A 26,472-nucleotide genomic window follows, 5' to 3' on the forward strand; every position below is an offset into this window, starting at 1 on the left:
TACCTTAGATGTCTCTTTGGTGGTTTAACGATTTCGATTGATGATTTAACTGTTCCATTAATGATTATCATGAGCTGTCCGGAATTCGATTCAAAGTGTCCGGAATATGGGGAAAAAATGAGGAAGCGTCCGGAATAAGAATCATGAGAAGGCCACACATTTTCATTTATTTTAAATTATTGAAGTTGCGGAAGCGTATTCTTCACCCACCGTTTGAAAGTAAAGGGCTTCCGACGCTCGATAGCGCTAAGGAATCATACAGAATGATTTATTTTGTATGCTCTATGCTGGGTTATATTTCCCTGAGTCCTTAAGTGTCCGTAATATGAATCAAAACGGTAGTAGCTTTGCTTTTTCAATGATGGATGATGATTGAAGAAAACATCTAGCAAATGTCATCAACGCAGTCGTGTTTTAAACAACATTCGCATTTGATGCCAAGCATTTACATATGTGATATAGACCCGAGGTCAAGCTTCTCGACTACTGATCTTGAGGATCAGAGTTTGATTACGCGAGTTCATTTAGAGTGTTCTTTTTTTCCAATGGACCAAATGACTTGAGGCCAACAAATTTCATCACGATTTATTGTTCAAAAGTGTATCTTGTGGCTGAGTCTTAATCAATAGAACTCACAAAAATCTCCCACTCCTAAGTGAATGAAGAGAAATGCTTAAGTAGTGATTTGCGCCTTTAGTCCTTTTTCTATGCTGCATATAATAAACATTGGTTTCACTCGAAAAAAAGAATCAAACTCTCATCCTCAAGATCGGTAGTCGAGAAGCTTGACTTCGGGGCTATATCACATATGAAATTGCTTGGCATCAAATGAGAATGTTGTTTGAAACACGACTGCGTTGATGACATTTGCTAGATGTTTTCTTCAATCATCATCCATCATTGAAAAAACAAAGCGCCATTTGGCAGCAGCTCTAAATGCAGGGGAATGAGGAATGTCGTATTTCCGACGATTTTTTACAATTTATCTGTAATTCGAAGACAAAAATGATGTACTACAATAATGTTCAGAAATGTCAAAGGAATGATACTACGATTGAACTTTTACGATTAGGCACGAGGTTTAGAATCTTGTAGAACAAAAACTGTAGAGAAATGTATGTTTTACAGGTATTTTAATGAACAGAAATCAATTTTATGAGGTCAAAACCATCTCTAATCGGCATACAGTGTTCTCAGAAGTTGTAAAGTACTAATAATACGTTCAACCAGTGGTATTTATTTTGAGTTTCATTTTTCCAAATTCTCGGTAGAATTTTTTGAATGTAAAAAATAGCCAAAAAACACAATTTCGACTTGAGGTACCTCCTAATCTTCTCCAAATTGATGAAAATTTGTCTGGTAGTTTGTTTTAGTACTGCAACTAGGACTTGGAGGTGACTGGTTGAATCCCAGAAATTTTGATTTTTGTGAAACTGTCTAATATAGATTCTGAAAAACTGAAAAGCTTTAATTATAATAAATCTCGAAGCTGTTCAATAGAATACCTTGAAGAAAATGAAACCTGAATTTAGTACTCTACCATTTATGCGTTTTTCAACTTCAACTTCAAGCCCGTCTTCAGTGTCGTGCACTTAAGGTCTAGTCTAGCAACTTAAAAAAATAGCCAGAAAATTGGAAGTCTTTACTCGTATAGTATCCGAACCACCATGAAATTGTTAACATAAGTTTTGAATTGAGCTACATATCCTAAAAAGAAACTTTTGCCCCTCCTTACTCTACGGTTCTGTGTTGTTGTTTAAAATTCTAAGAACATGATCAAAATATGTAACAAATACCGAGTTGGCCGTATTCAATTAAAAATCTATCAATCAGCGTTGTAAGACAACTTGATTGAGAAACATTGAATGAAAATTTTCCAGGTAATTTTAGCAATGCCAATGAAGCGTTCCATAAACTTCCCACTTCATCATCGCGAGAAGCTTTCCAAAAACAGTTGTCTGGCAAGCTCTCAGAAATTATGTCGACACGTGATACCCACAACCACGAAACCACAGTGTTGAGAAGGCGGAGTAGAAACCCAAAGCAATTCCCCTCGGATAGAACATGTCTGGTTGAACGTGACGAAACTCGTTCAAGCTCAACTAATAAACGAAAGTTTTGGCCAAGAATTTTAAAGGCACTTATTCTTACTCCCATCTCCAACCAAACCATCCAATTGCTGTCATGGTTTCTAACCGTTCGGTATTTTGCATTCATTAGCGGGAAATTAATTAGCCGCGGTCTTCTTGTTCGTCGGATTGTTTGCGCAGTGTATTATTGAAATTGGCCAACAATCTCCGGTCTTGGTTCACGGCTTTGGATGCCAATTTGGGTAAAATGTTCCGTTCCGAGGAAGTTTAGGCATATTTTTTTAGACAAGACAAGTCCTCCGTTCAAAATCCGGCATGATTCGTAAAAACTCGGACCGAAATAAGTTGTCTGCCTGGCATATCAATCACCATTAGCCGGCTGGGCAGTTGTTGATCTAGCTGGTGAAGATTGGGAAGCTTTGAATAATTGATTGGTTCGGAATGGAAATGGAGAGATATATTTCTCAGCTGGCTTTTGAATGGGTTTATATAGCGAGTAATGATATAGCCATTGACAAAGGATCATCAATTCTAACTGTAACAAAGGTTGAATTTGGTAATAAGTGGATTGATGTTTTGAGCTTTCGTAACTTTTCTTCTTCTTCTTATTCTTTCTGGCACTTCCACTGTCGTGATCTAAGGGAAAGTTTTTAAATGCACTATTATATAAAACTGTTGATTTGTACCAAAACATCATTGACGTAGTTGAAATACTTTTGTCTCCCAATCTTGCAATATTGACCATTGGGTGGTGAAACAAGACCCAGTCCTTCGATCGAAAATCAATATACCTTTTCGTCGAAAACCTTGCTTTGAAGCTGACACAACTTTGGTCCAAAACTTCCCTACTTCCCGGAAGCATTCCAATTGGAAAGGTCTGATGCGCACACATACGTCCCCCCGAAAAGCGTAGCGAACCGGAAGCAACTCCAAAGAAGCGCTCAGTCCTTCAAACTGTACAATGAGAATTTTCCTGAAAAACGAATTACAAACAGCGAACACTCGAGGAAGCGTAAATATTTTATGGCACTTCTTAAATACTTTCCTCGTTTGGAAGAATTTTTTTCGGCGAGTGTGTGCTTTTCACATCATGGTTGACGGCGTTGCGAACTTTTCCCAACGTAGTGCAACCCAGGAAGTATAAAAACATCAGCACCGAGATACAGTCGCAAGTGAGTTGCACAAGTATCCACATTGCTGGAGAAACCGTAAAATCCCCTTTGGAATATTTATTACGCACGGTAAAAGCGCGGCCAGGCTCAAATACGCTGCCCTTGATTCCGGTACGCATCGTCAATTTATTTTGGAGTACACTGAAAACTCCATTTACGAAGCTTATATTTACAAAACATTCATAAGCATGTGCTAAACGAATGCCGTTTAGCCTCAAAGGAACACACTCCATACACGTTAAAGTAAGGTGGGGTAAAGATTAGATTTTTCCTCGCACGATCACGTCGCATCCCTTGTTGTGTGCAACAGTGAAAAACTCATTAATCCATTCAACCGTTCTCAAGTTATTTTGTGACATACAAACACCACACCCTTTTTGATTTATATAGATAGATTGATAGATGGATGAGAGTTTTAAAATTGATTGTCTTAAATGAACATTTTACCGGTGGGACAAAAGTTCGAATCTAGTGTGAGGCAAATGTTCGCTAGTTGAAACACATAATATCGATAATTTTATGACAGACATACTTTATATCAGTGTGTATGGATAGAACTTATGCCTCTCACACCGAGAACCTGGGATCGAATCCCATCCCCGAGATAGTCACTTATGACGAAAAGGTTATAGTGACGACTTCCTTCGGTAGGTAAGTAAAGCCGTTGATTTGGCCCTGAACTAGCTCAGGGCTAAAAATCTCGTTAATAACGATAAAAAAAAAACTTTAAACCAGACGTACACTTACGTTTGCTGACTGATACACACTAAATTTTCATCAAATAGCTACCCAATACAGGAATAATTATAATATATCTACCATGTTTTTCAAAACTAAGTAAAAACGTGAACATTTATGACTTTTTCACACAATCTGACATATTTCGCTAAAACTGAAATTGATAGGGTGTATTTTAAGAAACTTGCAAGTTTTCCCGCGAGATAATATGTGCCAAACTTTTGACCCGCTGATTCGAACTTTTGGCCCACTATGGGCCAAAATTGGATTACAAGCATTTATGCAAAAACTAATACATCTCAAATGATAGGCCTAAAAAACGCCCTTACATAAGCAATGGATTAAGATTTTATTTTGATTTTGTTTTAGTTCAACCAGAATTACCATTATTTACGTATAAAACAACAAAAAGGTAGTCATAACTTTTCCAAATCTCAATCGATATCTATAATATTTGGAGTGAAAGTCCCTTACTCGAATACCATTTGTGCCATCATGATATTTTTAACATTTGTTTTGAATTGAGCTAGAAATCTTAAAAAGAAACTCTTCCCCATTCGAACTCTTGCTCCACTTCACTGTTTACTGTGAATACATATAATTACGTAAGAATAAATAACGTAAATGGAGTTTTTATTGTACCGTAATCAATTTCGCATAAATTTGCTAATTTTGTTGAAATAATTGAATTTCTGTTGAATGTTAGGAAAATACTTTAGAAATTGCCACACACATGTCAGAATTGAAAAAGCAGTTTTCTCGTAATTTATCGACAAACTGAAAAAATGTAGAAACACATAGCTTTTGAATTTCGCAAATAAAACTACTGTGTGCTTTTATTTTATTTTTATTTTGATTTTTTTTTACTAATTACGAGAAAACTGCTGTTTTCAGTTTTGGCATTTGCTCCAATTTTACTTGGGCCTCAATTATTGCATATTCCAAAATATATTGTCTTATTAATAATTTGGCAAGCATATTAGGATTCAGGAGATCAAAATTATGTATGTAGAGTTGATTTCAAAACTTACAATTTTCACATCGACAAGTGATCTGTTTCACCCTGAAATGAGATCCCCCGATTTTTTATTTAAGTGATGATTTTTAGTACTAACACAACATTTGTTAGAAAATTTAGGTACATGAGTCAATGAGGTTCACCGTCGTACTTGTTTTCTGCATTTAGTTGTATGGTATTGATAACATTTTAGAGAGCAGACCCGAAAAACCGTGAAGAATGATCAATTTCACCCAAAATTACGGTACTTCAAAAATAATTGACGAGGTGTAACGGAATCAATAACAGCGTATTTGAATATTGAAGCTTATTCAAAATCAAAGATACGTCTTCTTAAACAAATAAACTCTTTTGACTACAGGTATTTATTCTGATTCATAAGGTAACCAGCGATCAACGGCAGCTCTATAACTGCAATTGATACGCATGATATGAATGGATCAAACATCTCTAATCTATTATTGCATGAGTTCATCACCTATCTAATGTCATCCAAGTACTCAGCTGAATGAGGGCTTCAAATCTACGTGCGTACACAGTTACCATTCTGACTTCTATGAATAGGGAATACATCCAGAGACTATCAAGTTGTGAGTCCACCAACTGATTAAGATTATCCAAGACCTTTGATGAGTACAGGACTTTGGCTCAACATGCTATTATGATCGACGAAGTTTTGGTTTAAAAAGTGAAGGCGTTCAGATATACAAGCATACTTGTCATAGGAACAGGGGCAGGGGGCCGGACTTACTCCATAATCGTCCAGACACCCTCCCCAGAATTTTGAATAATACAGTAGGGACCCAATTTTGTTAGCCCTTTGATGAATTTTAGGCTAACAAAATGGGGAACCTGGCAAAATCGGATCATATTTTTTTCTGTTTTTCTAATCTTGACAAGTTAATATTTGCTTTTGAACCGTGTTTACAACCTACATAGACTTTTAGGGGGCGAGAGACATGGGCGTAGCCATGTTTTTTGTTTATCAGGGGGAGAAGAGCGGCATTCACGATTTCATACTCGCATTTCCTGCCGAAACGATCTTTTATACACTGCCTCTGCGCCCTTTATGCATGAACCATACAATTATGTAGAACATCCACCCTACTTTTTCACACTAATCAAAGAAAGCTCCAAAACGCGTCGTGAGTAATGGGAAAATTCTGAAGATTCGATTCATAGAACACTATGTGCAGTGTTGTTTCCTTTGATCGGCAATTTTTCTTTGGCCAGTAAGACAGCCGGAATCAACCTGAATCCTAGTTTACCGTTGAATTATTTAAGAATTTCTCTAACGACACCGAAGTTCCTTACAAAAAATCATTTGAAAATTCCATTAAGATTTTTTTTATTCCTTCAAAACGGCATCAGTAATTGCGTCGAAGCTCTACTTGGAATTCCTTTAAGTATAAATTCATAGAACATTTCAACTGAAGATTTCTATCAAAAATTTTCTAAAAAAATATATTGAAATAAATCCAGAAGTTTTTTAAAGATTTTTATAGAATTATTCCAGACATTTTAAAAGAATTTCATCAAAAATTTTACCTGCAATTGTAGTAAAACAAAAAAAAGTAATATTTTTAAAAAATTTCTTAAGTTTCCTTATTTGTTTGTATTCTTAGAGGTACACTGCCGTGAATCGCAAGTCAGTCCCATCTGTAAAAAGTAGGCATTGAGAAAATGGGCTGTGAAGTTTTCATACTCGTTTTCCATACTAATATCCAAAAATTTCCAGAACATGTTCCAATCCTTATGAAACTTTTACAACTTGCTTTTCACTACGATATCTTTCCAAGAAAAATATAAAGATCATCAAAACAAGTTACATTTTTGTGTTCCATGGTGCGAAAGTCTGTAATGGGACTAATATGCGGTTACTTTTTATTATGGGACAATTTGACTTGCATTTTTTTTCCTAATTTTTCCGAACAAATAATGTTATTTCATTAGTCCAACTGAAAGAGTATTGGAAGAGATGTTGAAAACTGAACTCAACTCAATTTTGACGAAAATGCAGATGGCACTGACTTGCGATTCGAGGCAGTACAGTAATGACCCGATTTTATCTACCCTCGATTTATGCAACCATTTTTGCCCGATTTTGTCAGTCTAAAATTGATATTTATTTTAATTTATTTATTTAGGAGAAGGGAAAAGCCCGTTTGAGTAGAGCTATCATTTTAGCTCTCTCTCTCTCAAACGGGCGCAAAACCTTCTCATCTTTTCTCATCAACAGAATAATACAATCCAAATGATGCAAATGATCAGAGTATGCACGTATATACTGGCAATATTAGGTGCATTAAATCAATTATGACGTTGGCCTCGTCTATACAATCATCTAAAGACCGAAATTTTGAAATTGGAAATTTTTATTTATTATCCAAAAACTGATCAATGTTACCTTGGATTACGGTACATAGAAAATGGAAGTAAAAAAACAATACATCTATCAACAAAATTGTAAAGTTAAGTCCATAAGTCAAAATAAAACTTGAAATCAGTCGATTTTTTCCCCGATTTTAGCTCTTTCCCGATTTTGTCAACCCTTAAAGCAGCATGGGGCTGACAATTAATGAATTCACGAAAGATGTTCGGTGAATTCACGACTTAAATATCTGACATTATTCCTATGCCTATGGGATGTTTAAATGCATAAAAATCATCGTAATGAAATTACTTCTAGAATTCTTGATGATTTCTGAGTGATTCCAAGCAACAGCACCAAAATTTTGTAAATTTTTTAATTCATTTTTTTCTATTGAGCTGAAACTTTGCACAGTTTTCCAGTTCCATCTAAATCGTCATTTTCCGATATCAAGTCTTCAAGTTGAGTCACGACTAACTTTTCAAAAGGGTGTATGTGAAAATGGTTCAAAAATATTCAAAAAGCTGCACAGCAAAAACGGTTCGTTCGATTGTTAGACAACTAAAGAAACAAAGTTAGACAACTAAATAAAGATTCAAAAAAAAATACACACAGTAAAAAAAAATTTTTTTCGCATTAAAAAACATAATTTTTGACACAAAAACTCAAATATCTCAAAACCCTATCGGAATACCAACGTAATTTTTTGAGGGAAAACGGTCCATTATATTTGCTATCTACCATAAAAATTTGGTGATGGTAAACCAATAAACAAAAAAGTTATGACATTTCAAACATGTCACAATTTTCACATTTAGTAGAAAAAAAAATTTTTTTTCGGTGTAAATTATTACGGGAACTGCAGTTTGTTGCTGATTTTATTGTTAAGGGCCTTGCGTGAATTAAACAAGTCGTTTTCATGTATTCATTAGTATTATGTATATTATATGTATAAATATTATGTATATGTATAAATATTATATGTATATGTATATATGTATAAATTAAAATGAATTAACAGATTACACGAAAATAATTTTTTTTAAGGATATTTTTTTTAGAGTATGATCGATGAGTTTCTTAATGTTATATATAAACTTTAAAAGTTTTGGATTTGGGTATGCGTTATGAGATCATGAAAACATTTTATTAATACTTATTTATTTATTTATTGTTATTCAATTTTTTTACAATATCGAACACTTTTGCATCATTATCAGTACAGTTCGAGTATAGTTTTGCTTTAATTTTATTTTCTGACAATGGAATGAAACAGTGAAATTTTGGGGTTCCTTGGATCGTTTTCGCGTTATTATATTGCTCGCTGAGCTCTGATGCCGTTAATTCGTACTCTTCAGTAGTAGTAAAACAAAATGATAATTTTGTTAAATCTTCTTCTTTTCTGCGATTCGCCCAATCAAATAGTTCTTTTGCAGTTTTAATTGGATGCTCACGTTCTTTGGCTAAACTTGCTCTTGTAGCCATGCGCATTATGGTTCCTCCAATAGCATCACAAGGACCTTTGCCATGTGACGTAGCAAAGAAATGCCATTCTGCATCAATTCCATACTTTGATTTAAATTGACATAGGCTCGAAAAATTTTTACGGTTTTTGTACTGCGATGCTGCTCCATCAGACATGAAATATATCTTTCTGATTAATTTGTCCTTATCAACGCGTAAAAAGTTAATCATTTTGGCAATGAACAAATTTACAGATACTGAGTCGTGTCTTAAATCTTCGGAAATTACAATAAAACTAAAATGTTCAATTTGCGTACTTCCATTGAAATAAATAACGAATGGATGAATTGTAGCTTCTTGTATGTTCCAGTGATGGGACTGTACTTCATCTTGCAATACAAAGCTATAGTTTTCAGAAAAATCACAAATGACTAAAAATTCACCATCTTGTAATGTATTTTTCGTATTTTTTAAAAAGCGGGATTGCTCTGTTTTAATAAAGTCGTGAGGAATTAAACTTTCTAATTTCAAGCAAAAAAATGACACAAACTCATCTACAGGTTTTACAATAGTTTCTAGGTCACACCTATCCGTGGTCACCCATTGCTCAAATGATAACTGATCAATATAATTTTCTTCAAACTCAGCGAACAAAGTATTTTCCAATGATGAAGAATCTGGACAATCCGAACAAGATCGTAGATAGCAATTTGATGTTGTATTTTCACACAAAAGACTACCAGTTAACATTTTAATATCCTTTGATAAATTGATTCTTTTCAAACTATGTAAGATTAGGTTAATATTTTCGTGTGTTGTGCACACACAAACATTATGTGTTCCTGAATTGGATAGAAGCTTGCATTGCCTTGGACGAAGGCTTGCAAATGAGGAAAAACCTACCTTAATATTTTCGTTAATTTCCTTGAAGCGTGTATACGCTTCTTTCAAAGTAGTCATCATTAATCGTTTTTGGATTGCTTGACGCTTTCCATCTTTTTTTTACAGATACATAATCTTTTTGGCCAGGCATAGCTCTACTTACTTCATCATCTTCAAAATATTGAATTATTTTTTCTTTTGTCTCATCTGTTAATGAAGTACTCGACCTAGCATTTTTGGTTGCAAGACAGTTATTTTTGAATTGTTTTGCCTCTTTTGCTGTATTTCTATTGGTTTTGAACTCATCAATGGCGTCTTGAATAGACCACGAGCTTGGCAGCATCGACAAAATCAATAATTTTTCTTTCCTTGTCGTGGCTAGATTCGAGAACCTTTTCTTCATATTCATAATTACCTCATCGTAGTCTGTATTTTCCACATCCTCAGGTCCTAATTTGAAGAGGTTTCTTCGTACAGCTTCGTTGATTTCACGGTATTTTTTTCTCGGGATAATTGACGTAACCCATCTTCGTCCATTTAATCGGATTCACTTTTATTCCAGCTATCCCTTCGTTGAAGCGTTCGATGTTGACCTTCTGGATGCACTCATCTTCTGATTTATTTGTTGAAACAGATGTCGCTGATGGTACCGTGTCAAGACTATCTGCACTTGGTACTTCTGGTAACTCCTCAGTTGTTGTCGGTGCATCTAGTAATTCCTCAGTTGTTGTTGTTTTCGAACTTCCTGCAACCTGATCCACCGATGATGTACAGATTGCCCGTTTGTCAACGTTTAAACGGCAGGACGTACAAATGCGTAAATTTGTTTTCAATGTAGACATTGGAGCATAACCAGCCGCTTTCAGTTTATCTATGGTGCTTTCGGTGAGATTTCGTAGCTCTTTCGAACACTTTTTTTCTGCAAACGGCCTGTAACAGTTGAGAAAGCGACTACTCATGTTGCTCGTTAGATTTTAATAAACAAAATCACTTTTAAGTTTTTACTGACTAGTTTGGTGTCGTTTGCTTGACTGAAGAAAAATTTTACAATTAAATCTTTTATAACCATAGTGGTAGTATATTTTTAGCTTTTTCGTGAGTATGTTCATGGTATGTACCTATCATGTTTTTGATGTTGTTGAAGTTACTCGCTTTCTCCCAAATATGATTAACAAAGTCTATTCTCTACCAAGGCGGGTCTATACCCAGGTGTAATCAGGTTTTAACTTTGTGGAGAAAACCAGCGCCGAGAAAACCGACCTGCTTTACGTATACTAGATCACCTGGGTATAGACCCGCCTTGTTCTCTACGAGGTAAACTTTTTGCAGGTAAACTAGTCGTATACCTGTATGGAAAACTTTTTTTGTAGCTTTTGTTTTCAATATTAGATTTCTTATAGGTTTCTTTTATCAAAAGGTTTCAACACTATTGAGAGAATTTTTCTTCAGTTACGTACAATAAAAAATATGACACTATCAAGACTTTAGATCACAACTATTATAGCATCTGGATCGCGTCTAACTTTCTAATAGATGCTATAATAGTTATGAATAATTAAATAAAATATCATGAAAACAACTTGTTAACCTCATGTGGTACCCTTGACAAAAAATTCAGCAACAAACTGCGGTCCTAAAAAAATTAACAATGAAAAAAAAATTTTTTTCACTAAGTGTCAAATTTGTGAAATATTTGAAATGTCATAACTTTTTTGTTTATTGGCTTACCATCACCAAATTTTTATGGTAGATAGCAAATATAATGGACCGTTTTCCCTCAAAAAATTACGTTGGTATTCCGATAGGGTTTTGAGATATTTGAGTTTTTGTGACAAAAATGATGTTTTTTAATGCAAAAAAAAATTTTTGTTTACTGTGTGTATTTTTTTTGAAATCTTTATTTAGTTGTCTAACTTTGTTTCTTTAGTTGTCAAACAATCGAACGAACCGTTTTTGCTGTGCAGCTTTTTGAATATTTTTGAACCATTTTCACATACACCCTTTTGAAAAGTTAGTCGTGACTCAACTTGAAGATTTGATATCGGAAAATGACGATTTAGATGGAACTGAAAAACTGTGCAAAGTTTCAGATATTTTTGAAATGGTCGATCAGAATCGACTTGCATGCCTCCGTGGAATCCCTCTTCTGTAAGAATCCATCAATAATCTTAGCAATTTTGCCGAAATTTCTGAAGTGAAATTAGGTAAAGGTAACATTGATCAGTCTGAAGGAATCTTCAGACAGTTTTGGAAGGAATTTCGATTTTATCGAAAGACTTCATTAAGAACATTTTATGAAACATTCAACAAAGTGTATTTTTGAAGGGATCTTCGAGAGCTTCTGGAGTTCCAATAATACAATAGGGAGCCAATTTTAATGGAATATTTCTAGATATAAGTGAAGAAAAACTTGAATGAGTGTAATAAGGAGATAAAGTTATTGAAGTTATTCCCTAAAAAAATAAAATACTCTATAGGAATAAATTTTATCTTAAACGAATACTTTGAAAAATCTCTTCAATGTATCCATAATGTTTCTGGAACAATTTATAAAATTATTACCTGAATATTTTTGGAAAAAAGGTTCCATCAGGATTCCATAGAATAATTTTTTGAGTAGTATTGAGAGAATTTCTTGAAGTAATTCGTAAATGAACTACACACCTAGTTCTTTTTTCATGAACTCAGCTGTGTGCAAATAGGTTTCTCAATTTTAACCAATAATTGTCAGGTTGCTAAGTAACGAAGCACGATTTGCTGATATTAGAGATCATATATAATCCGATTGTAGATTACTCGGCAGTGCTTATCTGCATTACGGGATGTTGATAAAACCTTCGAACAATTTTTGGCAAGATAAGTAGATGAAAAAACCGAATGTAGTACTATACCATTGAATTCCACTAGAGTTTGTATCCTTTGACAGATACAAGATCAAGATGGCAAGATGTTTTTAAAAAGCCTGATTGTTCGGTAGACCCTATAAGGGGGCAATTTTGTAATCTATCATGACGTTATTATTGTATAAATAAGAGTACTGGAGACAATCTTTGAAGAATTTGTTACCGTTGGAGCATAAATTTTTATTAAGTTTGCCGAGAACAGACGTATTAAAATAGTCCGTAAAAATTGTAACGTTCTAGAGTGTTATTTGTTATTGAAAAATATTTTTTTAAACATGATTAAAATAATTAGCTAGGAATAAAATATGATCATGCACACAGAATAAATTAAATAAAACCCAATAACGCTTGACCTAAAAGCCTGGTCCGTGGACCGAAACCTACTCTGGTCCAGATCAGGGCTGTAAAGCGGGAGGGTCTACCAGATTGGACATCGGATCCCCTTCCAACGTCGGACGAGGTTATTCCCGACAGGAACCTCAGCCTATAGTCCAGATTCAGGCCTTGTACCTCCACGCTGGATAGAACCCTAATGGATATCGGTTTACAAGCCCATTAGCACGTCCTCAAGCACCGCATTTGCCATCTTGACCAATAGCAGTCGTATAGAAGCCGGCCGGCCAACCACCTGTACCCACACAAATCCACAGAAATATAGTGAGTAATTCTAATAAAGCTGTGTAAAACTAGTTTAGAGTGTTTTGCCATTTATTGAGCCTTGTTTAGCCTCTCGTATAAAGCCGACCCTGCGAGCGAAAAGCTCCTACTCTAGCTTACGGGTATTCGAATGCTATAAAGGTGTCATCCGACTCCCAAGTAACAAATTCAAGCACAAGATTAATTCCCGTAGTAAAACTGTTCTATCGTACTGAGGAAAGAAGGCATTGCCATTGCCCTCTCTAGCTACGTCCATGCGTGCATGACATCAAACATCATCATCAGCATTAATGTTTTTTTGATATATTTAAAACAAGCTGACAAAATAGGGTCAGTATTGTATAAATGAAATAATAATATATGAAAAATTATAATATCTGAAAAACCTTCTGATTTAAATTTCACGACTCTGATCATTGACCAAAGAAAAAACCCTTCAGTAGCTACGCTCTTCTCTTTTGTACAAAAATAGTGTGAAAGCCTTGCTTGTCGAACACAGCATCAGTGTAACTTCAGTTAATCGCATGATAACCGAAAGAATTAGGTTCCGGTTTTCACTCGATTGGTTACTGCTCAAACCAGCTTGTTGTTGTATGCGATAAGCGCAACTTTTCGACATCTCCATTGCAAAAAATACACACCAAGATCATTTCATCACTTTTTGCCTTGGCGTATTTTTATTATCAAAATTTAGCGTATCTGTAAGTTTTGAATCAATAGTTTCTACACAAATGTTTGAACACTGATATTTCATAGAAAACCGGTTTTGGTGAATTTTAAAGTATGATAATGCAAAAAAATGTATCGGGATAATAATGGAAGCATCTGGACTGATGGACGCGATGTGATTGAGAGGTGGAAGCAGCACTACGACGAACACCTGGATGGTGCAGAGAGTCATGACAATGACAGAATTGACTACGTCATTACAGCGGATTAAGGAAACCAACACATTGAGGGAAGTTAAGGATGCCATCAACCAGCTCAAGAACAACAAGACGGCTGGTAATGATGTTATTGGAGCTATCAAAATGAGCCCAGAGTGGTTGGCTGCCTTTCTGTACCGGCTAATTGGCAGAGTCTGAGAAACGGAACAGCTACCGGAGGAGTCATATGCCCCATCTACAAAAAGGACGACAAACTGAAATGTGAATCGTTCGATCACTATCCTGAATGCCGCCTACAAAGTGTTATCCCTGATTATCTTCCGTCGTCTATCACCAATAGCAAATAAGTTTGTGGGAAGTTCTCAATACATCACTTGGAGTATTTTAAAGATAGGTATTTATGACCATCTTTGGAGGTGAATAGAAGAACGGTGTGTGGTGGAAAAGAATGAACCACGAGCTCGCCAGGCTCTACGGTGAACCCTGTATCCAGAAGGTGCATTGGGCAGGGCATGTTGCAAGACTACCAGACAACAATCCTGCAAAGCTGATGTTCGCGTCAAACCCGATTGGTCCAAAAAGGCATGGAGCACAACGAGCGAGATCAGGTGTAACAGTATCTAGATAACGTGGGCCAAAAACGAAATTGGAAGGACACAGTCATGGACTGAGCAAATTGTCGTAGCATCGTTAACGAGATTTTATCGAATTAATTTATGTAACACAAAGTAAAAAGCTAATTACTGTAATTGAATGAGTGCTTATAGGTAGCAATCACTTAAGTAATTTTTCGATAGATCAATGGTTACGTCTGCAGTAGTTCATGTATAACTTCGTAGGTCGTTGAACTCCAAACTTGATAGAATATATTTTCTTGAGCATATAGCACAATGCGCACATTATAAGAGCGATTAGAAGTGCGGGAATGCGAATAAAAGTGTGGGATTATGTTGGACCGATCTGCTGTCTTGACCGCACTTGTTAAGCATGAGGTGACGAATAAGAGCAATTTATAATATGTGGGAATAAATGTTGATAAGAAATTTCCTAGAAAACATTAACGCTTGTAGATCTGAATGAGTGTTTCTCACGGAGTTCGTGGATAACCTAAAACATCAAAGCAAATTAAAAAATGGGTTGCATCGTTTTTTGAAAGCTTTGGTACGCTAATCTGATTTATATTTTCTTTGATTTATCCTCGACCCATTACGTAAATGAAGGTGTCAGTGTATTTCCTTAACGACGATAAATACTGTTGCGCTGCGATTCCACCAGAAGCCAATCATCATTATTGGGAACCACTTTCACTTTCCGCTTGGAACACGACCCTCTCAAGTGGGGTGACTTGGCGGTAATTGAATATCACCGACATCCACCCACACCCCACCCAAGAGCACCAGTCAGTCGTCAATGGACACCACTTTTCCTCAATAAAAGATGGCAAGGCATGTTGGCACAGGTAGGTGGGCACGGTGTGTCTAAATTTGCTTTTAACGAAAAAAATGGTCATGAAAATATGCATCCACCGTTCGAAAGATACGTAATACTATCCTCTAAGTGAATTTTTAAATGCTTCTTCGATAGAAATTAAAGTTATAAAGATTTCAAGATGTAGCTCCATTTTCAATATATTTTTTCATCGGATTCACTGCATCGTTTACCATTTCTAATCAGATGTAATAATCATCAGTTTCATATTCAACATTCAAAAGATGTGATTTTAAGCATCTTCTTTGCGAAGAAATTTCGTTCACGAAATCAAGTTACAGTGGTTGGTTTATATGCATTTTTTTTTCGTTAATAACGTTTTTAGACACACCGTGTAGGTTATGTTTGCTTACCGACTGCATAGCATTAGGGCGGAGCAGATCACATGTGAGATAATCCAATTCCGAAGTTGCCTCGTTCTTCCTCAATTTTCACTTGATTGGTACACACACCACCGCACTGCCACCAACATCAGCCACCACCTTCGTCACTTCACTAGGCTAGTAAATTATCTCTTCTTCACAAACAGGGAGCGGGCGCGTACCTTCACAAAAACTCCATACGGCCGCGCTAATCTTTATCCGTCACGACATCCACCGCCCAGTTAATCACCATAAATCTTAGATAGTGTATCTGCCAACGGAGCACCAAAATCTCCGTTCTGGTTCATCTGAGGTGCTTCAGCTGGAGAAAGCAGATTTTTACTGTGCCCGACCGAGTGGTGATGAGAGAATTTCGACAAATGAGTGCTTTGTTGCGGAATGGGTTCTGGTGTTACATCAATTACGTTATTCGACAGCGCCTGCTCATCAGCTTAGTGTTCTAAGAGCCCTTCCATAGCTATTGATTGAGAGCTTTCGTTGCCAAATTTGTCATTTTTGCATTCGTTTATGCTAGTAAACAGAGACTTAGATATGGGATATTAGGTTCAAATTTTGCGCGAAGAGAAAAGAGGCGTATTAAAATTAGTAGGGAAAGAAGGAGTGTAAAAATGATTTTTGTTTTGCGACATGTAGCAATATTCAGTGGAGGAAAGTTAAGAGCATAACGAAGCAGCTCATGAGTGTATTCCAACGTATAACAAACATGACAGACTCGCGAACAGGCTAAGTATGAGTATGTTCGCACCCGTCTGCTTGGGAGAACATTCCAAAAAGTAGCAACAAGCTCGGGAGCGTTTACTCTTGAATAACCGAGCAAGGTGTGATTTATTATCACTACACTTATTTTTTTAAATTCATTGAAAGGATTATTAGAGTACGTTTAAGAAAAAAACTACTGATTGATCTTTAACACTTCACTTTATTTTTACCAGTTTGCTTGAAAACCATCAATCTCAGAGGGAAAGCAGCTTTTTTTCCCAAAAGCACAATTGACTCTGAAAAGCTCCACGTTCACGAATCACTTAAGCATCGGATTACTCGGGAGCACGACAGATGCGAGTAAATTAGTGCTCTAACGCTCGGGAGCATTTGTTTTTGTTCCAGTTCAGCAGAAATGTTCTCCAATTTCCATCACTGGCAATATATGTGCTGTTGATATTTATAGAAAAACTTTTTTGAAATATTTATAAGAAAATAAATGTACAGTCAACCCTTCATGAGTCGATATTAAAGGAGCCATCGACTCATGGAAATATCGAGTCATGGAATAGCAATGCTTTGGAAAGCTGTTTGAGGGGACCATCATAGTAGCCATGAAATTTGATTTTTAGTATGGTTCCATGAGTCGATATCGGGTAATGGAACATCGACTCATAAAACTCATAGAAACTGGAGTAATGAATATAAATTTCTGCTTTTATAACTTAAATATTCCTGCATTAAATCTTCAGATTGTTTAGTGTAATATAGGGTTAGTTTAAAACATGAATGTCTCCCATGTTCTGAAACAAAGTCTTATGTTAGATTAAAATAAGTGATTGTTTTCAGACATGTTCTCAGGACATACTATGCATATGGACATTATGGGTAGAAAAAAGTGTTTCTGAATTTATTCGTCCGAGAAAATAGAGGAAAAATATATTCAAAGACATAACTTTTTTCAAGATACCTACACATATTAAGAAATGTAATGTACAAAATCATGATCGTGCGATATTTAAGGCGTAGAAAGCATTTTAATCAGAGAGGGAGGGCAAGTGACCTAGAAAGCTCATTCGTGAATTTCACTCAAAATGTTAAAACTTTTTGTAAAAACCTCTGATTTATGAACTAGCAACACGGTTGGGCTACCCATAAACAGCCCTGTTGCAATTCACTTCAACGATGCGTAAGTATAAGTAGGCCTTTGTCAAATGAAGCCGAATGTCGTTTCCCCAAATGTCAGTTCTCCGAACGCTAGTTTATCGAATGACCTGTTTCCCCGAACAGTGGAGTAGTTTAAATAAGTGCTATACTAGATTGCAGAGGCAGGATGGTGAATTATAAAAAACGATAAGCAATCAAAAGAAGGAGACATTTGGTCATTCTCGACTATTCACATGTTGCCAAAAATGCTGAGAACGGTAAAACTCGTAAAAAACCACCAATCAAATAAAGATAGGTGCATATCAGATGATCAGTACGTTCACTTCCCTGAAATGTATAAAGTTACGACAATTATGAGTGCCAAAACTTTTCGGGGAAGTGGGCTATTCGGAGAAACAGGATATTCGAGGAACTGGCATTCGGGGAAAAGTGGCCCAATCGTCTTTTTTAACAGGCAATTGGTTTCATTTTTGCATTTTGACCTGGCAGGTCTCGTCCTAGGATACAACCCTCCTTTTTACATAGTAGCGAGGTGGAATCCGTAACGCGTCTCGGTTCAATTTGTTGACTATGTTTTAAAATATCAGCGGTGAAATTCGAAAGGTTCGATTGGTAAAGTTCCTATTGACCAAAAATTTAATCCTAGCCAATCATTGAAGCAAGATACATATAAGGATACAGTCCCTTCAGATCCTTACGAATAGATTTCATAAGTATTTCTCCCTGCAATAACTCCAGAATTTTCCTAGACATTTAACAAGAATCCCCCGGAAAGTGGTTAGGAATATTTGAAGAGATTTTCCAGGATTTGCTTTTCGCTTTTCCTCTGAGTAATTTACTTTCTTCAAGGATTGTTTTAGAAACTCCTCAATATATTCTTTCAAATTTATTGGTGTAGAGATACAGTGCAAAGGCCTATGAGTTTTATACTATCATTTGCTACAAAGAACGTTGTGTAAACTTCTCCAAAGTTTTTTGTTTTCCTGGATTATGCTTAGTATTTTTCAAAGAGTTCAACGACTGATTAGAGTGTCCATTTCCCGGCCATTTTGCTCGGAATCGGGACAAAAATCTATGCTTGTCCCGGGAAATCCCGGGATCCCGGGATTTATCAAATTTTTAATAAAATTAGCATTTTGGTTGAAATGGAAGTACAAATTTAACAATACGATTTTTTTCACTGAAATAACCTAACAAAAATCAAAACTTAGCTTGACTAATACGGGTTTGCCATGGATTTTTTTTTTTTAATTCTTTATAACAGACGAATTCCATCCAGAATGAGTCGAAAAAAATAAAAATCGTGCTCGATAGTCTTCGATTTCGATTAAGTTTTGCACATGTTTTTGGTATGGTAGAATAAGTGTTTTCCATAGAAAAATTGATCATTTTGACTCAAGACTAACTTTTAAAAATAGCCTATGAATTTTTGCATGCAACTTATTTGGAAAATTCTAACTCCGAAACTGTTGGTTTTAGAGAAAAATGTTCTATGAAGAAGTTGTAGTGAACCATTTGGGCTATTGAAAATTTTTTTTATTTATTTTCATAAAAAATTAAAAAATAAAACTTGAATTTTAAATTACACAAATACCCCATTTTTAATATTTTTTAAATTTTCACCTTAGAATTTTCTCAATGCCTACTTTTTACAGATGGTACTGACTTGCGATTTTGGGCAGTTTAGGTGTACTTTAAAATTTATTATCTCAGCATAGGCTTAAAAACGGCTTTTGTTGAAAATAAAAACATCAAAACTTTGCAACTAGACATATAAAATATGTGTTTCTTACTTGGTAAATTAATCTTTTCAAGAAAATAATAACTCGTTTATTATCTTTTTTATTATGCTTTTCTACTTTATCAAATAATGGTTGATAGTGAGGAAAATTGTCATTGTTTTTTTTATTAAAATTTAGGAATTTCATCAAATTCTACGTACACTTCAGGATTCCGGGATGTCAGAAATAAAATCCCGAGAAACGGGAAATCCCGAAATTTGTCAAATCCCGGGATTTTTTGTCCCGGGATGGACACTAGAGTGATGCAAATTTTGAAATGTTTGCTCCCCTATGCTTAAACGGTTTTAATTATAATAAATAGCATCCTCCCAAAGTTTGAAGTGATTCGAAAGAAATTTGACTGTGCACACGCCATTTGTAGTTTATATGGAGATTACTATGGAAAACGCCAATCTTTTGTGTTCAGCTCTCTATCTCTCCGTCATGATGTTTTATGGAAAAGTAAACAAATTCTTCTAATGTGAAATCCTCCCAGCTACAACTTTGCCGAAGACCACTTTTTGATTGAACGTCAGGATAAATTGTTGTTTATCATCATAAAGTTAGTTTGCATATAACATGCTTCACCAACTGTACGGCAGGCAATAGTGGTGCTCCTGGCGGGAAGAATAGATCAAAGTAATCCAGGCTACTATGTTCTACAGCAAAAAAGCAGTGTTGCTCTGAATGTAATTGAATGATCATCTCAGCATGATTTAGATTTTGTTATCAATAATAACAAATTATCTTTACGTCCCATCGAAATGTGGTCTTCGGCAAAGTTGTAGCTGGAAAGTTTTCACATGAGATGAGTGTGTTCACTTTTCCATAGATTATTATGACGAGCAGCTAGAGGATTGATCACAAAAGGTTTGCCTTTCCCGTAGTATTTTCCATATAAACTTCAAATAGCGTGTGCACAACCAAATTTCTTCCGAATCACTTCAAATTTTGGGAGGATCATTTTCATCATAATTGACATCGTTTAAGCATAGGGGAGCAAAAACTTCAAAATTTGCATCAGTCTAATGGACACTCTACTACTGATACATCTTACAGATGCCTCAAATAGTATGGATTGAGGAATACTGTACATCTAACTATATTATTATTACGATTATTTTAAAATTAACACCAGCAACTAAACCAACAATCTAAGAATTTCATTTAGATCACCAAAATTCCTACAAAGAATTATCCACGGATTTTTTTTAGGAGTTCCTCAAAAATATTAATAATAAAATTAGCAGCAACTCATTTAAATATTATTTAAATGAATTTCTACAGAATTTAATCTAGAGATTTCTACAGGCATTTCTTCATGAATATTTACAAGAATAATTCGAAGATTCATCTTTTTAAATTCATTGAAAAAAAATCTTCAAGATTTCTGTCAGGAGCTCCTCCAAAAATGTCTCCAGGGTATTTTTGCTTCCCTTGTAATATGTGCTTATGTTGAAAAATTTGCAATGAATTCCGCAGAAAATTTTTGGTATTCTAAGAAATATTCATAGATAAATGACAGTAATGCCTGATGTATGTATTAGGTTAAGTCCTGAAAAAATCTCTGACATTGATCCTAATGCATTTGTGGAAGAATATCTGTATCATTAGACTTTTTTCCTAAGGAAATCACAGGATTAATTAATGGACAAACAAATACGATATTTAATGTTATTCTTGAATGCAATCAAATTTCATATGTACATCACTTCAGGTACTTCTGATAAATGTCTCGTATTATTCTCGTAAAGAAACAAAACCTTGTTTTGTGTCTGCCGTGATCAAAAAATTCGATTGAAAAAGTTCCTATTGACCAGAAATTTAATCTTTGCCAATTATTGAAGCGAGATGTAAGGATTTGATGCACTCAGAATGCAGTGGTATTTCTTAGAATACCAAAAATTGAAAAATTGGAGAAAATACTTAGATTTTTCTTTCAATATAGGGGTACACCAGATGATATTCCTGGGCAATATGTAAAACTGAGATTCGAGCCAAGAACCTTCCGATTGTAAGCCACGTACTCTACCATTCAACCGCGTCGTCATCTTGGATTAGGGGAAATCAGGGTAAAACCGACACTGTGGGTAAGCTCGACACCCTTTGATTTTTCATGTTTTGAGCAGATTTTCATGCAGTTTCCACTACGCTATATTTTAACTTGTGAAATGTTGTGTTTCAAATGACATTACAACTGACGCTACCAATAAACTACCAAAATAAACAACAAATCATATTGGATAACATAGAAGCAACAGCAGTTGCAATGTTTCGCTATTTTTCTTTAACAGTTTCGCATGTGAAATTTTTAAAATATCATTATTTGTTCTGCGTCTACATCATCACATACTATTATTACGTTGATACAACATGAAGGAGAAATTATTTTTTGGTTTTTCAACAGCTGAAAACGCTATTGAAAAATAAATGTTTACTCGGGGTAAGATCGACACTTTCATTTGGGGTAAAATCGACACCTTTCTTTGCTTCATAATCTAACTTCAGAGTATCTTTCTAAGCCAAAGACTATCTCTGCAGTTTATGTGAGTCTTAATTTTCGAATTCCAGTGAAGTTCACGGAAGGCGAACTTGTTAACATGTGAAATATGACACTATATAACTTGCCACAAGCTATCATTAAGTATTTAAAAAAATATTTCTATGTTATCACGTTTGAACTTATTTGATGAAGCTTGAAGAAATTTTTCTCATTTAAAATTGAAGAATTTGAATTATTTTCACATAGAATTCAAAATATTTTCACATAAATTAATCTTATTGTTTATTACAAACCATGGAGTTCGACAGTTTTTATAATCTGAAAATAATTACACTTTTCTGTTTTGTTAAAATAAAACAGTGTTTATTTTCACAATCATTCGCTACATCTTTATCTTCGTAGACATTCCATGAACACAAATTAATCATATCCATGTGTCCAACTTTATAATCTTAGCATCGGACATTTGTAATTTTCACATATATTTAGTGGATCTTCGGCCTCTCCTCAATAATTTACGTAATGTGTGTATAATCCTTTAACGGAAATGGTCATATAAGTCGAAAGTCATGTTTAAAGCATTCTTTTAAATATGCAATGTGATGGTGATGTTCACAACGTATAAATTCTACTCAAAGTGGATGTGTCGGTTTTACCCCAACAGGGTGTCGATCTTACCCGCACTCTCAATTGGCTCATCTAAAAATAATGAAATTTCAATTTGACTTAAATCATTATATAACCTGAATATATCATCCAGCGATCGCAAGGATTGATAGATTTATAACCAATTTGTGATTCTACAACAATTTTAGGTTCGTTTAACAAGCGAAAGTACACAAATTTTATCAATAAGCTTAGGGTGTCGGTTTTACCCCGAATTCCCCTACGAGTGATCGATACGGATGAGATGAAGCAAAGTGCGCCGCTTAGTGTTTTCACACTGGATGTTACGCTTATAAGGAATCATGATTATGACTCCAGGAACCATGATTTGTGATCCTGATATTATGACCGAACCAATTTATGAATTTCATGATTTGTAAATCATGGTGTGGGGATCAGATTTTTATCCGTGTTGTTAGGAATTCCTCAAGAAATACCTTCCACCAGAAAGCAGGAATTCCATAAGTAATTTAACTTTCATAATCTAAAGGAACCTTCGGGGACGGACCTGGTGTTATGGTTTGAACACAGCCCTCTCACGCCGAGGACCTGGGATCGAATCCCATCCCCGAGATAGTCACTAAGAATTTCAGTGACGACTTCCTTTGGAAGGGAAGTAAAGCCGTTGGTCCCGAGATGAACTAGCCCAGGGCTAAAAATCTCGTTAATACAGATAAAAAAAAGAACCTTCAGATCCACATATTTTTCATGATATTCCCACAAATTTGAGCTGTATTATTCAAATTTAAAAGTTTTTTTTGAACTAGTAGCACTGTATCACTTGATTCAAACTAAAAATAAATATCCCTCATCAACATGTACGTATTTTGATCAACTTTATGGTTCAATTCGAAAAAAATAAAACAAAAACAAATCCTTTAAAATGCGTTAGAAGTTAGTGCTAAAACATTTTCAAAGGAATCAACGAGCAATCTTCCAAGGTACTTTTATAGAATTGTTTCCAGTATTTTTTCATGAAAAAGGATTGATTAATTATTTTTTCCAACGATTTATCAAAAAGTTTCTCTAAGTCACTTATGAACCTAGAAATCGTTCCATGGATTTTTTTTTAAATACTTTGGATTCATGAAGCAATAACTTCAAAATGGCTCAGAGAAACGGACTGAATACACTTTCATACGCGGTAACAGGAGGTTTTAGGAGAATATCTGGAAAATATATCTAAAGTAAGCATAATCGGAATATCCTGTGGATTTTTTTAGGCCTCTCTAAACATTCTCGTTTTTTACGAACATTTTTCCAAATACTATCAGCCCCATCAACGAGATGAAAATAATCGCAGAATTGCAAAATAACACATTTAGTACCTTTAGCAAGCAAGCTTTTGGACGGCGGTCCCAGGAATGATATATTTGGCATATAAACTTTTGGCACGTTTGTACGACGTCGAACTCCGAGTTATTGGTGTGCTATTCAAAGAGCTTAATTTGCCAGTATCATGTTAGTCAGTGAGCAAAATTTAGTTAATACTTTTAGTTATTTTAGCTATTATTTCAAACAGAGTAATATCAAGTTTAATTCTTAAGTAATTCACCTATACCCGGGAAAAGCAACGATTCCGAAGGTGTTGCCCTAAATCAATTCATTATTTCACCAAAACTTGCTCTGAGGCAGCACTCATGACAGATATATGTCAAACAAGCATTTAATAACTTGTTGTACAAATGCACATAATGTTGAATGAAAGCTGATTCAAATGTTTATTGGTTACTTGGGTTTCATTAAAGCTTTTTTAACGTCATACATCACACTCCAACCGAACTAAGCAATTTCAACTCTCGTTTAATTCCGCTAATAACAACCCACTCATTTGCCACTCTCAGCCAATCGGGCCATATCCTATTCTGATCCTTCCAACCCACCACAGCCAGCGGTAATCTCCCGTACACACACAAAACGACGCACAATAATCTATTTATAATCACGTCGTTGTCTGTCAGTCACGTTTAGCTCGCACCTTTCCCTCGAATCGCGACGGCAAACCGTTGGCACCTTTGGCTTTGAACGAACGAACCGATCGCGATTTACCTACAACGTTCCAAGCCGAGAGCTGCTGCTTCGAAGCTCAGATTCGCCCGAAGTACCGAAATAAACTGCCGGAGCCAACCTTCGGATGCAACCTGCGGAGCCAAGTTAACGTGATATAGGTGATAGGCCTTCTCAGCCACAGGTCCCGACCAGCTTGTCAGCTGGTTCCTTCACGCTGCTCCCGGTTGGTGCCATCATCGTCATCGTCATCATTCTCGGGAAGGTATGAAGGATGACTCTCCCATTCTCTCACTTTAGAACGAAGAGAGTTGCAGGATCCTTTCAACTCCCAATTGAGCAAAAGCGGAAAATCCGAGAGCAGCCGAGTTTTCCGGCGTTGAGCAGGTGGTTGTTTTGAGTTTTCATCCTAGGATACGAGTGGAAAAATATGAACAAAGAGGTATTGAAATCGGTGATTGGAGGTGAGGATGGTCTCATGTGTGTGCGTTCAATTATGCTAAGGATAATTGAATCCAGTGCAAACAATTGAAAGTAGAACAAAATTCTAAGAGTGGTACTGTAAAGGATAAGAGTAATTGTCAACATAGACTTTAACGGACCCTCTTTGATTCTAGCTATAGTTTACTGTCGAAAACTTCACCAATAGCTTGTTATTTTGATCATTTAATAATTCACTGCAGCATTGCAATGATCAGAAACAAGGAACCCTACGTTTTGAAAACTAATTATTACACAGCGCAACAAAAATGACATGTTTGCGTGTCTCAAGGATCAAATTATGTGTCTCTTGTAGATCTGGGATTGCTGTATCTGATCCCGTTCTCAGAAATGTTTCAGCACGTCACAATTTTTAGCTACAGGTCGCCAAAGTTGCATAGAGCACTGTATTTATTACTGTTTACATGAAATTCAAAGTATGATTTATCAAACTTTTTTGTGATCTTATCCACCAAGCATGCATAATATGACTTAAACTTTGATTTCAGATGTAATTTGATTGAAATTGCACGAATTAATTTACATCTAATCAATTTTTCCAACATGCTTGCATTCTCCACACAACATTTTTCGTTTCTCTTATATGACAAAATACAATACTTTTCCAAACAATAAAAAAATAACTTTTGAGCATCGAAAATATTATGAACTTTGTTGATGATAATTGTTATACACATGAAGTTTGATTTCTGTGGCAAATTAAGCGAATAAATTGTCATACAAGCTGGCAAACTTGCATGCAAGTTGGCTGAAATAGCTAAATTTCGCATTTTCAACAGTCAACAGAAAACAGAAATGGATTATGCAACCCTGAATCTAGTAAATAGCAGCACTTTGGTGCTTGAGACAAAAACGTGTTCCGCAGTGTTATGGATTGAATTGAACTAATAATTATTGAAAATTGTAATGTAACTGTACAAATATATGTTCAATTTAGCTTGTTCATGTGGTTTTAATGACAAGTGGCATAGAGTATTGAGAGTTTAAAATTGGTGTTGCAATTTATCCCACAAGGGTAGTTAAAATTTTTTTGAGTTTTTTTAGTGTTTAAGCATAACATCAACCCAGCACAAAGTTGATCTTCTTGTCCCTTCG

General features: G+C 35.4%; 1 protein-coding gene across 1 annotated transcript in view; it reads right to left on the reverse strand.

The window, feature by feature from the left end:
• LOC5573892 overlaps nucleotides 1-24,990 on the reverse strand; it is a 237,745-nt gene extending 212,755 nt beyond the window's left edge. Inside the window, exons 1-2 of the mRNA XM_021847638.1 lie at nucleotides 24,753-24,990; nucleotides 16,024-16,354 (exon numbers count right to left, since the gene is read on the reverse strand). The gene's annotated coding sequence lies outside the window, so the exon portion shown is untranslated. The remainder of the gene's footprint in view (nucleotides 1-16,023; nucleotides 16,355-24,752) is intronic.
• Between the last annotated feature and the right edge of the window lie 1,482 nt (nucleotides 24,991-26,472).

This window comes from Aedes aegypti, chromosome 2 (genome assembly GCF_002204515.2).
Source record: "Aedes aegypti strain LVP_AGWG chromosome 2, AaegL5.0 Primary Assembly, whole genome shotgun sequence".
NCBI classification, from domain to species: Eukaryota; Metazoa; Arthropoda; class Insecta; order Diptera; family Culicidae; genus Aedes; species Aedes aegypti.